The sequence below is a fragment of the Chiloscyllium plagiosum genome, unplaced genomic scaffold, assembly GCF_037043375.1.
Source record: "Chiloscyllium plagiosum isolate Xiang-an unplaced genomic scaffold, Cpla_swu_hap1 HiC_scaffold_47, whole genome shotgun sequence".
NCBI lineage: Eukaryota > Metazoa > Chordata > Chondrichthyes > Orectolobiformes > Hemiscylliidae > Chiloscyllium > Chiloscyllium plagiosum.
Window position 1 is genome coordinate 49,456,388 of NW_028270185.1, and position 14,815 is coordinate 49,471,202.

The 14,815-nt window shown below is 42.4% G+C and overlaps 1 non-coding gene across 1 annotated transcript; it reads left to right on the plus strand.

The window, feature by feature from the left end:
- Positions 1–1,939: 1,939 nt before the first annotated feature.
- On the plus strand, positions 1,940–2,021 carry trnas-gcu (transfer RNA serine (anticodon GCU)). The gene has a single exon. It is a non-coding gene; the product is annotated as a tRNA-Ser (tRNA).
- Positions 2,022–14,815: the final 12,794 nt, after the last annotated feature.

Here is a 14,815-nt window from a genome sequence, read left to right on the forward strand (position 1 = left end):
ACTTCAGACACAAAGACATTTCATGAATACGTACAACTGAATGAGATTGAATATAAAATGTTCATGGGTTGGTAAGGTGTGACGTATTATTCAAGGTGAAACTCTGTAAATGGAGCAGATGTCCTAATATAACTGCAGACAGAGGTTACATCCTAATGAATAGGAACTGAACCGTCACTTGGAGATGCAACACCTACTTTAAAGCTTTGACCACATTCACATGATGTTATGTATATTTCGTACATTCTTAACTCCACCCAAGAAATCCACCAAGAAGACTCTGTCCTTTTGTATTGTTAAACCTCTATACTTCTCTGCAGCACGCCATTGAAGATAAAATATGCTCAGACCAAAATTCAATTCAATACAATATTCAAACGGTCATATGTAATTTATTTTTTATTATTGCAATAACCTTTGTGAGTTTGCAACAAACTGCATAACATGAAACCAGATCAACATCTATTTTCCCGGAATTTAACGCAGTGCACATGGGAAACGTTATCCATCTGCTGAAAATTCACCTTCGGCTCTTTCTCCACGCATGTCTCTACACTTTTTAAATACTTGCAGTATGTTTGTTGATCAAGGAGTCATTATCCAGAAAAGGTCGTTTCTCAATCCACAAACATGGGTATCTTCCCATAAACTTGGCTTTGCTCAATATCACCTTTTATCCGTACGCCTCAACACAGACGACAAATTGAAGCTGCTCCATGTGATGCTCAAACATAAAACTTCGGCACAGCACAGCCCACTATACTGGAACAGAGATACCGTGCACTGGTCACCTGCAGCACAGGAGCAACACATTAATGCTTACCTCCACAATCCTGGTTTTACCTTAATGTTTGGGAAACCGAATTTCTCTGATTCCATGGCTAGTAACGGGGATTGTACGACCATCTTCACCAGTAGTTCTGGCCCCGAGTGAGGAAAGTGGTGAGCTACTCATTGCAAAGATGGGTAGATTGTTGAAATATACAATTTCGACATTTGCCTTCACTATGAGCACTTCATTTCGTTTTTCATCTGTAGAAATCTTAAAATCTTCATCTTGAACAGACGCAATGACAGATTTCCATTGGATCTCTGGCATCAAATTCCAAAGTGTAAACTCCCTCTGAATTCTTCCACCGCAGTCCGCTGTGTGGGAAGTGTTCCTGTTGTGGGAAATACACTTCCCCGTGTGTCAACTGCTGGTCCCAGCATGCGCTCTCGCACTGCACTCATTTTCCATCTGACACTTGCTCACTGTTTTGCTGTGATCATACAGTGACTTGGTGTCGCACGGCCCAGGAAACTGATGCAGATCAAGGTTTTTGCATTGTTGAGTTCAATTGTCAGTTTAGCCTTATTTAGGATTTTGAAATTGTCTGTCCTAGACACAAGCGCATGTCAAACATATCTGAGTGGAAGAAAGGTGTTCCGAATAATGACATTGAGCACTATGCACTCTACTCCAGTCTGGCAAACAATTCCTCACAGGCAATTTAATAAACAATAGACAATAGGTGCAGGGACAGGCCATTCTGCCCTTCGAGCCAGCACCACCATTCAATATGATCATGACTGATCATCCTCAATCAGTATCCTGTTCCTGCCTTATCCACATAACCCTTGATTCCATTATCCTTAAGAGCTCTATCCAACTCTTTCTTGAAAGAACACCTCCTACTGTCTCGGGTTCTTCATTCCATTGACTTCAAATCTTCACAGAATTCAACAGACCTTGTTACATAGTCATTTCTTCATTTTTGTTCAGACCACTGTGAGCAGAGTGTCACAGTGCGAATGCGCTTGCCCCACAACCCAGATGACAGACAATAGTCTTGGAACCGTACTGTGCTATTTATGATTTCACCAAAACAAGGGAGAAATGTCTGCTGCTCTGCATAATTTATGCAATTCACTTATTCATAAGGATACAGGCGTATGTGACGAGGTGGCCGAGAGGTTAAGGCGATGGACTGCTAATCCATTGTGTTCTGCACGCGTGGGTTCGAGTCCCACTCTCGTCGGTGCTGTCAGTGATTTTCAATGTTGCTATTTTTGGATGATCACAACTGTCTTACTGAAATTGGAACTGCAATATCAGTTTGTATGCATCGACGCTATTATAAAATCTCAAAGAATAATTTGGTCCTGTTGCCTAAACTGCATTGAAATGTAGATTGCATTGGGATATTGAAAAAGAACGAGACTTTCTTTTACAAGTCAAGCTGCTGTGACCTTTTATCGTACGAAAGAGATCCAGGAAAGCCAAATAACAAGAGATGTGAAGGGCATGTTTATGCAGTGGGATTCTTAATGATTATTTTGTCAAATGAAATCTGGAGCAGGTTGAGTAGAAGTGGTTCATCTTGGTGAGAAGAGCACAAAATAATGGAGATATTTCAAAAGGAGCAGGGCGTGGGTGTAGGGCCATCGAGAACTAGCTGTAAATGTACAGTAGAGAATTGCCGATGTGGGTGCTGTGCATGGGCACGGAAAGACTTACACATTGGTCTCGCCCTCGCCCCTTGCTCTCGCCATTGATGAATGCTGGACATAAGGCCTAAATACAAGATGTGGGAAGCGAGTCCCTCTCGTTCTGCACACACTGGAAGCATCACATTGAACTATGAAAAACTGGAGAAGTCAGCATGTTAACTGTAGGGGCTGAACCTAAACTGTGGATCAATAACCACAGATTCATGCAGCATAAACATGAAAAATGATTTAAAGTGTCTTTATACGCATGTCATTAACAGACGTTTCGCTCTAATACCCTTGTGGTTGAAAGAATAAGGCAACACATTTCAGATGGATGACAACGTAACCAATTTTGTTTTGAAATTGAGATCTATTTGATCATTTTACACAGTGAACAAGTTTATTTTAAATAATGTAAACCACATTCCCTTACCTGGAATAAAAGTGTCATTTCACTACAAACATTGTCCTTGCTGAGTCGCAATTACTCAACATGAAAAATAGGATATAATTTTTATTGAGAATACATCAATTAGCACCATTATCTAACTTCGGATTGACTGCAATATGCATATGCTAAATAAGGTTTAAGAAAGAATGACTTTTGGAAATAATGATTCGATGGTGCCTAAAATTAATATCAGGTTCTCATGATGTGGATATACCACCAATGGCTCCAGTGGTGGAAATGCTTAGTGGGCAGTATTTCCATGATGGTATAGAGGTGTGTGATCTGCCAGGAATGGGAGCTCCCACTTCATCTGGAGCAGCGTCTGTTGACATGGACCAGGGAGCATTGTGACATCAGACTGGGAGTTCCAACCACACGTGGAGCAACTTTTATTGACATTGCGCAGCAGGGAGTATTGGAACATTAGACTGAGATCCAGCCTCACCTGGAGCAGCCTCTATTGACATGAAGCAGCAGGAAGCATTGAAACATCATACTTCGATTTCTAACCTCATTTGGAGCAGCTTCAGTTGACATGGAGCAGGGAGCTTTGCAAGATCCGTCTGGGAGCTCCACTCTCACCAGGAGCAGCTTTTAATGTCATGTAGCAGCAGGAAGCATTGGGACATCAGAGTGATAGATCCAACCTCAACTGGACCGCTTCTATTGACATGGAGCAGGGAGCATTGGGACATCAAACTGGGATCTCCAACTTCAATTAGAGCAGCTTCTATTGAATGGAGCAGCAAGAAGCATTGAAACGTCAGGTTGGGAGCTCCAACCGCACTTGGAGCAGTTGGTATTTACATGGAAGAGGAGGGAGGATTGGGACATTAGGCTGGGGAAAGGATCTTCAACTATTTTAATCTGAAGTAAAATATGATTCAACGACTCAGATGTTAATTGATTTATGATGAATCTTTCCCGGGGAAATAATTGATTCTTTAGATATTAAAGACAAGTCCTGCAAATATTCAACTCATCAAAACGCATTGGTACAGAGAGAAACGGGAGTGATGTTTCATGTCTTTGTCTTTTCTTTTCTGGCCGACTCTGCACTGGTTTACATCACCGGAAGGACGTTTTCAGTCATTTCATGTTGTTCAGTTTCCTGCAAATACGGACAGGTCATTAACGTAATCTAAAACTGAAAATTAACGGGAATATGCGATGTTATGATTAGGCTGGAGTTTACCTCAAGTTATGATGAAAAAGCAGCAAAGTAAGTTGCAATTTCCTTGATAAGCAGTGGCCTCATTGATTGGTTGATCAGATTGTGAATGGTCATTTTTTGAGGACAATTTGAAGAGAATCAATGATGGTGATTATCTTTGTTCTTTGTTCACCTTGTGACTGTTACTGTTATTGCTCATGTCCTTCTTAACACCACAGCTCTTTCGCGTGTAAAATCTCGGCTGTGCATCTGGCCAGTGGTATAACCATTCGTATAGCTGGCTACGGATCAGGCAGTTGTAAGTTCGACTTTTACTTGGCACAAGCGCATTGTGGAGATTCATCATACATACAAACTATTCATTTTTGTTCCGCTGAGGTGGATAATATTTGAAATTTTCATCTCCACGAACGAAAATTCTTTCACTGTCTTCGATGATTTAAACATTACCAAGAACAATCAGAGTTAAAATCACACAGCACCCGATTGTATCGAACAGACGTATTTGGAAGCATCAGTGTTCCATACACTGCTTCTTCATCAGGTATTTGTCAACTGTTGGAATCTAAAATGGCTTTGTGTGATTTTTAAATTTGGCCGCCCCAGTCCAACACCAACACCTCCAAGTCATGGGTATCATCGACACCACGAACGGTTTGTTAAAGTACAGATGATCTTCTAAAAGATCGCGCATATTGACAAATATGCCAAGTTTCTGCAGAAAAACACCCACCTGGTGAAGGAGCGGCTCTCTGAAAGCTAGTGCTTCCAAATACACCTGGTGGACTATGCCCTGATATTGTGTAATTTTTAACTTTGTCTACTCAACTCAAACACTGGCACTTCCATATCATAGACAACATCAGTCATTGTTGTGGTTCTGTTCTCTGAGCTGGAAGTTTTTGTTGCAAACGTTTAGTCCCCTGGCTAGGCGACATCATCAGTGCTTGGGAGCCTCCTGCGAAGCGTTTCTTTGATGTTTCCTCCGGTGTTTATAGTGGTCTGTCCCTGCCGCTTCCGGTTGTCAGTTTCAGCTGTCCGCTGCAGTGGTTGGTATATTGGGTCCAGGTCGATGTGTTTGTTGATGGAGTTTGTGGATGAATGCCATGCCTCAAGGAATTCCCTGGCTGTTCTCTGTCTGGCTTGCCCCACGATAGTAGTGTTGTCCCAGTCGAATTCATGTTGCTTGTTGTCTGCGTGTGTGGATACTAAGGATAGCTGGTCGTGTCGTTTCGTGGCTAGTTGATGTTCATGAATGAGGATTGCTAGCTGTCTTCCTGTTTGTCCTATATAGTGTTTAGTGCAGTCCTTGCATGGTATTTTGTACACTATATTCGTCTTGCTCATGTTTGGTATCGGGTCCTTCGTTCTGGTGAGTGGTTGTCTGAGCGTGGCTGTTGGTTTGTGTGCCGTTATGAGTCCTAGGGGTCTCAGTAGTCTGGCAGTCAGTTCCGAGATGCTCCTGATGTATGTTAGTGTGGCTAGTCCTCTTGGTTGTGGTATGTATGTCCGCGTTCCGTGGTCTTTCTCTTAGGCATCTGCTGATGAAGTTGCGCGGGTATCCGTTTTTGGTGAATACCTTGTGTAGGTGCTCCTCTTCTTCTTTTTGCAGTTCTGGTGCATTGCAGTGTGTTGTGGCCCTTTTGAATAGTGTCCTGATGCAGCTTCATTTGTGTGTGTTGGGGTGGTTACTTTCGTAGTTTAGGACTTGGTCTGTGTGTGTGGCTTTCCTGTATACTCTTGTAGTGAATTCTCCGTCTGGTGTTCTCTGTACCATCACGTCTAGGAATGGGAGTTGGCTATCCTTTTTTTCTTCTCTCGTGAATCGGATTCCTGTGAGTGTGGCATTAATGTGCCGCTGTGTTTTTTCAGGAACAGGAAGACAAATGGGATGAGGGACGGACGAGAGAGTTAGGGAGAGTGCGAGGGAGAGACATCTTCAAGAACTTTTGGGTTAAAATCCTGATACATGAAACGCAGAAATATCAGAGAACTAAATTCGATAGAAAACAACTCATCACCTTGGAGAATATTATGTGAAAACGATTAATTTCTTACCGTGTTTCACCAAAATGCCTTTGAGAAAACTAACCGCCATGATGTGGATTCAAGCCGAATTCGCTGCAATCACAATGCAGAATACGAACTATTGAACGGTTACAGCATTCCACAGACAACGCTTGAAAACTGCAACCAGTATGGTAGTGGAGGAAATGTCAGGAAGAATGTATAATATCAAGACTTAGCGACAGGCATGTGGGAACACAGAATGTACCGAATCTTTAACCTTAGCGTCCCCAGAGACTGTAGAGATTCCATGAATGAGAGTATTGAAGAATGGGATTAATGAGACTCTCCAAACTCTTGGGACAGTGCAGGATATTGTTGAAATGTATGCTTCAATAGCATTATAGTTTAACATCGGCTACTTCATCACTTTGCCCACACAAGGCAGTACCAACTGCTGCATGCAATCACACATACTCCCAGGTCTGGACCCGGAATCAGAGAAACTGGGTGAAGCATAGACGAAGATCCAATCGGAAATTGGGATGGAATGACGAGAGAGAGGCGCATGTATTTCCGAGGTTGGGACAGCTCCTGGTCAAAAGCGGGGCGGAAGGAAATACTTTCCCCCATTTATAATATTATGACCATGAACAGTACATGTTGCTGAGAATGCCGTTTGGCGCATCTCAAGCGTGTGGAGACTTTACCTTTGGGGTGGCAAGGTTCGAAATTTCATTTTCCTGTTTGGATCAGTGTTTTTGACATTGACAGTAGGATCTGCTTTTGTCGCATCAGCTCAGAATCAGCTTCTTGTTCCCAGTAAATACTGCAACCTGGAGAAGGTGGTGCTGTGGTTTTATAATAAACTCGTCATCCGTGGGAACTCACACACGGAACTGGTAATGTTAAAGTTCGACGAATAAAACCTGGAATGAAAGCCTGACCTCAGGAACAGAGAACATGCCTTTAATTTCCTGCAATCCATTCATGCATATCGCTTATGCAGGGGATGCCACCATCTTCACCCAATCCGGCCTACTTGTGACTCCAGGACCTGAACAGCATAGCTGACCCCTAATCCGAAAATGACGACCGTGTGGGAAAGCAGGCCATTCGGCCCTTCCCGTCGACACCATCCCTTCGAAGCGCATCTTATCAGACCCACACTCCATACCAATTCCTTTCCCCTTCATTTTCCATGGCTGATCCCAGTAACCTGTACACCTTCAGACTGTGGGAGGAAACTCACACAAGCAAAGAGAGAATGTGAAAAATGCACACAGTCACATGAGATTGGGATCGAATCCATGTCTCTCATGCAGCGAGACAGCAGCGAATCACGAAGAACAACAAATGCTGTCCTGAGCAGCGACATCCACACCCTGTGGGTATATCGGGAAGAATAAAAAAAAGGTTCACAACATGGACAACGGGACTTGTGTCTGCGTGGACATGAGTTGAACCTATCATTCTTCCTGGGTAGATACAAGGACACCGATATCACAGATAAACCAGCGCAATGCGGGATTCAATTATCTGCTGAAGTGGAAACTTATCTACTCAGTCAAACTGGGGACAGACTATTCAACATTCCCGTGTGTGGGAAGGGCTCAATGAGCAGAAGAACCTCCAAAGTAACCAGCAAGATTACATATTCCAGAAGGAGATCAATTAAACTGTCAACGCTGTTGTTAATCCCAACCAGCTGCCAGTTTAATAGTGTCAAAGTCATAGACTCACACAGCATGAAAACAGGCCTTTCACTCCTACCAACTCATACTGCACATAATGCCAAACTAAATTAGTCGCATCTGACGGCTCTTGTAACTGCTGAGGGTTAATAATGCCCTTGTGATATTATTACTGCATCGTTAATATGAATGTCCAGATATAATTCTATGGACACGGGTTCAAACCCTGGCATGGCAGATGCTGGAATTTTATTTAAATAAATACCTAGAGTCTAATGATGATGTTGAATCAGTTGTTATGGATCTGATTCACTAATTCCTGATAGGGAAGGAAACTGCCATACCTATCTGGTCTGGCTGGTATGTGACTCCAGATCCATTATATCGTAGTTTATTCTGAACTTTCCTCTGGGCAATAAATAATGTACTAGTCATGAATGAATAGCTTTTGTTAATCCCACTGAAAGTTTCCAATTCATTTATCGATCCAAATATCCTGTAACTACTGTAAATGTACTTTCATTCATCAGGAAGTGAATTGCACACATAAATCATCCTCTGTTAAACAAAAAGCCTCTCATGTCTTATTTTAAATCCCTCTTTTCATTTTAAATATTTGCCCTCTCGTCTTGAAGTGCCCCTCCTTGAAGAAATGATAGTTACAGTTAACTCTAGCTGAACTCTCAAAAATTTATAAATGTCTATCAGGTCGCCTTTCAAATTCCAGTGTTTGAGTGAAAATATTCTCAGCCTATCCAGCCTTTCGTTATAACACAAACCTTCCCCACTAGCCATACACTGGTATCCCTGTTCTAAACCTACTCCAGCTGAATATTTTCCTTGCTATTACTGGGCGACAAGAACTGGACACAATATTCCAGAACAGGCATCACCCAATGTCCTATTCAACTTCAACATAACATACCAACTCCTACTCTCAAAGGACTGAGCAACGAAGGCAAGATGACAACTTTTTTAACCATTCTGTCTATATATGAAGCAAACTAAAAAGAATTATGTACTTGCATTCCTGGCCTTCGTGTCCCACAACACGATTCAATGCCCGATCATTAATTGTATAAGGTAAAAACAGTGACTGCAGATGCTGGAAACCATATTCTGGATCAATGGTGCTGGAAGAGCACAGCAATTCAGGCAGCATCCGAGGTATAAGCCCTACTCTTATTTGATGTAGCAAAATGCAATACCTTCCATTTATCCAGATTGAACTCTATGTGACATTTTTCTGCCCAAAGACGCATTGGATTAAGAGCCTTCTGGAATCTTAGATCACCTTCTTTACAGTCTCCAATTCGGCTGTCCTCTGCAAGCTTATGAGCCATGGCTTCTACGAGTTCTATTGTTTTCTCATATAGGTCAACGATTTTTAATTATTTGTCGTGGCCATCATTTAGCAGTTTGCAAATCATGTAACAATTAGTCATGTAGTTAACCATGAGGAAGAATGCCATAGACTGCAGGGAGATTGGAAACAATTGGCAAGAAAATGTGCTGAAATGAATTCAATCCAGTTAAGTGGGTGATAATGAATTTGGGGAGGAACAATGATAAAAGTGTGACTGTTAACAGTAATAAAAGAGAAATTCGAGTAGGCATTCACGAATGTTTGAAGATGATTGGGCAAGGGATCAAGTCTCACGGAGTAAGAGATACTTTCTGTTCTTGACAGCAGGTGGGAACATAAGAGCAGGGAAATGATGCTGGAACTTTAGCAACTGCCTGTTCAGAGATGAGTCAGGGGACCGGCCAAAAGTCTGGTCATTATGTTAATCTTTTTTTTTCCGGAAGAATGATAAAATAGAAGATGGAGGGCGGAAAGAGACCATTTGGCCCATCAAGTCTGGATCAGCACTAAATCAGATCTTCGCTGACAATGCTTCAAGGCAGGCTGGCACGTTCCTTGGTGGGAAACTTGCAGATTGAGGTCATTCGATGTATAAGTCCATAAGACAATAGAGCAGAAATTAAGCCATTCAGCGCAGTGAGTCTGCTCTGCTTTCTGTCCTGCGAGCGCACCTTGCCTCCGACACCATGGGCTCTTATCTTATTCTGTGAAGGCAAATATCAAAGGCCTTCATGAAGTCCAGATACATAACATCCAATGGCTCTCCTTGGTCTACCTTCCTCGTTACTTCCTCAAAGCGGAATTCTTACAGATTTATCAAGCATGGCCTCCCCTTGTTGAAACCATGCTGACTTTGCCTTATTTTTACATACACTTCCAAGTATTCAGAAATTTCTTCCAACGCAATAGATTCCAGGACCTTACCCACAACCAAGTTTCGGTTGATTGGTCTGTAATTTGCAGCTTTTGTGTTGTTTCTTTTTAAAACGGAGAGTCACGTTTGTGATTTTTCAGCCCTTTAGCAGCCTTTCTGATTCTAGCGATTCCTGAAAGTTCTCCACTAACGCATGCACGATTTATTCAGTTGTCTACCTGGCGGGTACTCCACCTGATCCAGATGATTTATCCACCTTCAGGCCCTTCTGTGCTTCTTGCACCTTCTCAGTGATGGCACGAGACTCACTTCTGTTCCCCCATTCTCTTGTATGTTTGGGTATAACTCATGTCTTCCACTGCGAAGACAGGCACAAAATATTTTTTTCAGTTCCTCAACCCATTGTCGACTTCTTCCTCTCTTTTGCGTTTATACAAATAAAGAAACAACTGCAGTCTTCCTTTATATTCTTAGTTTTCTTATATTTAATCTTCTCCCACCTCATTTGTTTTGTTGTTGCCCTTTGTAGGTCTTTGTGAGTTTCCAATCCTCTAATTGCTCACTGCCCTTCGCCACATTATATATTTTCTCTTTTGCTTTTATGCTATTGATGACTTCCTAAGTCAGCCATTGTTGCCGCATTCTCCCTGCACCATTCCTCATTTTCCACACGATGTGTCTCTGATGTGTCTGCTGAGTTATGCTCAGACACACCTGCCATTGCATTTCCACTTTCCTGCTTTCTTGCTAGGCTCCTCACCTCACCAATTTCATCCAGCTCCTCCCTCATGCCTCTGTAATTGTCTTTATTCAACTTTAAAACCATTAACTCTGATCGTATATTCTCCCTCTCAAATTGCAGGGTAAATGTGATGATGTTATCATCACCGCCTCCTAAGGGTTCCTTTATCTTCAGCTTCCTTGTCACGTCTGCCTCGTTGCACAACTCTAAATCCAGTATTGCCTGTTCCCTACTTGGCTCCCCCACATGCTGCTCCAAAAATCCATCTCGACCACATTTCACATTTGAATTGAATTGAATTTATTGTCACGTGTTCTGAGGCACAGTGAAAAGCTTTGTCTTGCGATCAATACAAGAAGATCGCAGTGTTAAGTAGCATAGATGTATAAAGAAAATGTAAACATATAATATGTTGGCCTTTGTGATTGTCCAGGCCGAGTTCACCACTGGCTGTGTCTCCGATATTGAATGGTACAGATGCCATACCTGTTACTGAAACATCCAGACAGAATGCTCTCAATGCCGCACCAATATACATTGGCAAATGTATTCGTAGTAGTGCTTCAAGTGATCATCAAGTAAAAAAGAAACATTTCCACCAGCTTTGCGAGATGTCATCATCACACATATATCCCTCTCCCGTCCTTGCCCATCATCTACAGGGACCATTTCCTACAGGAAACCTTGTTGCACTTTGCCTTCACTCCCAACACCTCCCACAACTCGCCCCATGGAGTCTTCCCACTGCATCGCTGCTTTTGTGACACATAAATGCATAGAACCTAAAAACCCGAGCAGGTGTAGGCTGTCCGGCCCTTCAAGCCTGCTCCGCCGTTCAATGACATCATTGCTGATCTTTCTAAAGACTTAATTCCGCTTACTCGCCCTCTCACTCTATCGCTTACTTCATTTATTGTTCAAAAGAAGTATCGCTCTTATCCATAAAAAAACTTTGTTGTACCAGCATCAAGTTCTTCGCTGGGCAAGGTTTTCTAAATAGTAATATCCGTCTGAGTGGAGAAGGTCCTTCTGAACTCAGTCCTAAATCTGCTCCCTCTAATCCTGAGACTATGCCCTCCTGTCAGAATTTCACCCGCAATGTGGAAACATCCTTTCCAATGATACCTAATCTATTCCGTTCAAAGTAAGATTCCCCGCTCATTCTTCTAAATTTCAAAGAAAATAATCCTAATCTACGTAGTCTCCCTTTATAGGCCAGCCCCCTCATCTCCTGAGTCAATCTAGTGAACCTCCTCTCCACCGCCATCATGCACCCCATTCCGCCCAGTGCCAGTACATCCGTTCTCAAGTAAGGAGACCAGAAGTGCACGCAATGCACCAAGGATAGCCTCACCAGCACCTTTTACAGCTGCAACATAACATATCTGCTTGAACCTTCATGAACTTACGTTGCATCTGTCGAATTTCTATTGAGATGCCCCGCTACTTCTTCCTTGATAATAGGCTCAAACATCTTCCCAACTGCAGAAATTAAGCTAACTAATCAATAATTCCCAATCTTTTATCCACCTCCCTTTTTAAACAGTGGTGTCACACCAGCTGTATTCCAGTCTGCCACACAGTCTAGTGAATTTGAAAATTGCCACTAGAGCACTTGCTGTTTCTCCTGCCGTCTCCTTTCATACCCTGAGATGCATTCCCTCACGGCAAGGAGACTTGTCCATCCTCAGCTCCATTAGCTTGCCTAACACTACCTCTTCCGTAATAATGTTTGTTTCCAGGTCCTCACCTGCCTTTCTCTCTTTGCCACATACTGGCATGTTATTAGCATCCTCCACTGTGATGACTGACACAAAATACCTGTTCAATGCCTCGGTCATTTAATCACATCGCAAGACTAAATGTCCCTTCTCATCCTCGAAAGGACCGATCTTTACTTTAGTCACTGTTTTTTTTGTTTTATATTTTTATAGAAACGTTTGCTATCTGTCTTTGTATTCTGTACTAGTTTGTTTTTCCCCTCATGCTTATCTTTAAAGTTTTCTCTCTCTTCCAGTTTCATGCTGTTCTTGGCCACTTGGTATACCTTCTCTTTCACTCTGATAGCCTCCCTTATTTCATAAGACACGCATGGCAGATTACTCCTTTTCTTACCGTCTTTCCTTTTCACTTGAATATACTTTTGATGAGCACTTCTACAAAAACATCGTTTTAGGGAGTCCTCCACTGCTCGCTATCTGTACCACCATATAACCTTTGCTTCCAGTCTACTTTAGCCAGGTGCACTCTCGTTCTATTTTTGTGCCCCCTGTACGTGCACAGGACCCTGGTATCGGATCTTCTCTTCATACTTCTCATCTGAATTCTAAGTTCTGCCATATTGTGATCACTATGAGATCATTAATTATTCCTGTTCCTTTACACATTGCTTTCTCCCTCGTCGGTTCCACTGCATATTGTTCAAGAAGACTATCACGGGTACTCTCAACGAACTCCTCCTCAAAGGTACTGTGACCAAGCTACATGTAGATTAAACTCCCTAATGATAAAAACTGACCCACTTTTACAGGCATTGCTTATTTATTTGATTATTGCATTTATTTGATTATTGATGTTATTATTTGCTGGCCTATAGACTGCACCTGTCAGTGACTTGTTTTTCTTAGAATTTCTACTTTCCACGCAAATTAATTCAAACTCATTCTCCATAGAACATACATTCTCTCTCCACGCAGCCCTGATGTCGGCCTTGAATAACAGAGAGACACCACCTTCTTTACACTGCTGTCTGACCTTCCAAATAGTCTCGTACTCCTGGATATTTAACTCACAGTCGTGGCCTTCCTGTAACCGTGCCTCTCTAATGGCTATTAAATCATTTTCATTTATGTTGATTTGTGCCATTAACTCTTCAACCATGTTATGGATGCGACGAACATTCAGGTGAAGTGCTTTTTTGTTAGGTTTCTTGTCCTCATGATTTATCTAATAATATCACCTTTTGCTTCCTTTCCCTCCTCACCTATCCATTGACGTCCCTCCTTTGATTCCAATGGCCCAAACAGACCTTCCAGTTGAATCAACATATGAACTGCATTTTACGCAATCCACTCTACTACAATCACTGCTCGCAATGTGGCTTCCACTATCTGTGGGAAACGAAGTTTGGACTGGGTGACCACACTGCAGAACATCCATGTTCTGCCTTCAAGAAGAGTTTCAGCGAATCTCAAGGAAGAACACCACCTCAGTTTCTATTTAGGGAGTCTGCAGACCTCCAGACCACATATCAATTTCAATTTTTTTAGGGCCTGAACTCTCCCATGTCCTATTCCCCTATCGCACACGCCAGGCCTTGTTGTCACATAATCTTCGCTACTAGCAGTCACATATGGTTCGCTACTAGCAGTCTCCATTAACAACTATTCACCCTGCTAGCCAGATCATCATCCGTTCATTTGTCCAACTGTTCTTCTCTCTATTTGAACTCTATCCCTACATAACATTAACTCCTTACCCTCCGCCAACCACCACTATATCTTCTGCAGATAGACCAACATTTTCCCAGGTATCGTCAGTTCTGCAGAATGGTCACTGGACTCTAAATGTTAACTCTGATTTCTTTTTTCAGATGCTACTAGACCTGCTGAGTTTTTCCAGCACCATCTGGTTTTGTTCTAGTTAGAGTTGGATACTGTGAATGTTCGAGGAAGAATGACTGCACATGGCCTGGTAGAAGCTTGATACTGCGCTTGTGAAATGATCCCTTGCACAGAAGACAGAACTGTGTTCCTGTTGAAAAGTTCTCTTGTGGATAGTTCCCATTACAAGGTGAGCCATCGGCATCAACTACTTCGGTCAATGAAGACAGTAATAATTTCTGCCGCAGTTCTATCCTGGATGTGATGAAAAGCAGAGGGAAAAACATCCTTCATGTCAGATGTGAACGGATTGGAGTCCACGCAGAAGGTATAATCTAGTCTACTCAGATAGAGAACGCTTTCTCACGGTAACAATGTTCCATTGGGTATCAAAGCTACATGGTTTGTTGCCGCAAAGGCTAAACACAGC